Source organism: Arachis ipaensis, chromosome B06, assembly GCF_000816755.2.
Source record: "Arachis ipaensis cultivar K30076 chromosome B06, Araip1.1, whole genome shotgun sequence".
Taxonomy (NCBI): Eukaryota; Viridiplantae; Streptophyta; class Magnoliopsida; order Fabales; family Fabaceae; genus Arachis; species Arachis ipaensis.
In genome coordinates, this window is record NC_029790.2 from 28,001,640 (window position 1) to 28,002,464 (window position 825).

Sequence of the window (825 nt, forward strand, 5' to 3'; positions counted from 1 at the left end):
TTGGTGAGTAGTCAAATGTTGACTTCGTTATACGTCAGTTATTGGTTATTGCCTCTCAGTGATTGAGAATAGGGCATTATATGTCTCTCTGGAATTTTATCTTCTCAGTTTGCTGCATGGTGTTTTAATTGCCCACTTACTTGTTTCTTGATGATTTTGTGAAATGAATGATGTAAAGTCACGGTGATAATGTGGAAACACATTACTGTGATGTACTTAGTATATAAGTAAGCAACAATATACATAATTGTATTTTTTTTTTTAGACAAATTAAAGAAAATGCGATTAAATTGATGAAAAAGTTGAAATCCATCAAGTTATTACTATATAAAATAAGGAGAAAAGGATAACTTGATCTCTAATTTTTTGGTCCACAGATATTTAAGTTTCTGAAAATTTAAAAATATATTTAAGTTTTTGATTTCTTTAAAATTTGGACATATTAATTCCTGAGTCTAATTTGTTCAATTTTAAAAACTTTTTCATATGTCAGTACAATAGGAGTTACGTTTGATTTTTCAGTTGATTCTGACAAATTCAAGAGAATATGAAGGATCAATATGTCTAGGTTTTAAAAAGAGGTAAGAGATTTAAATGTATTTTCAAATTTTCAAGGGCCTATTTATTTTTTCTCTAAAATAAGAGTAATGCTACACATTTAAGTCTTTTTATGAATCAAGTTAAACAATAAGATTTGGAATAATACTAGTCATAACTGGTTTTTGTTATGTTAGACTAATTTAGCTGGACTTAATTAACAAAAAAATTTGGATATATAACATTATTCATAAAATTTATTTCTTAACATATTAAATTCGAACTTAA

At 26.1% G+C, this 825-nt stretch overlaps 1 protein-coding gene across 1 annotated transcript in view; it reads left to right on the forward strand.

The window, feature by feature from the left end:
• LOC107648717 (serine/threonine-protein kinase AFC1) overlaps positions 1-242 on the forward strand; it is a gene marked incomplete in the record, with an annotated part of 5,092 nt that extends 4,850 nt beyond the window's left edge. The window contains 1 exon segment of the mRNA XM_016352536.2: positions 1-242.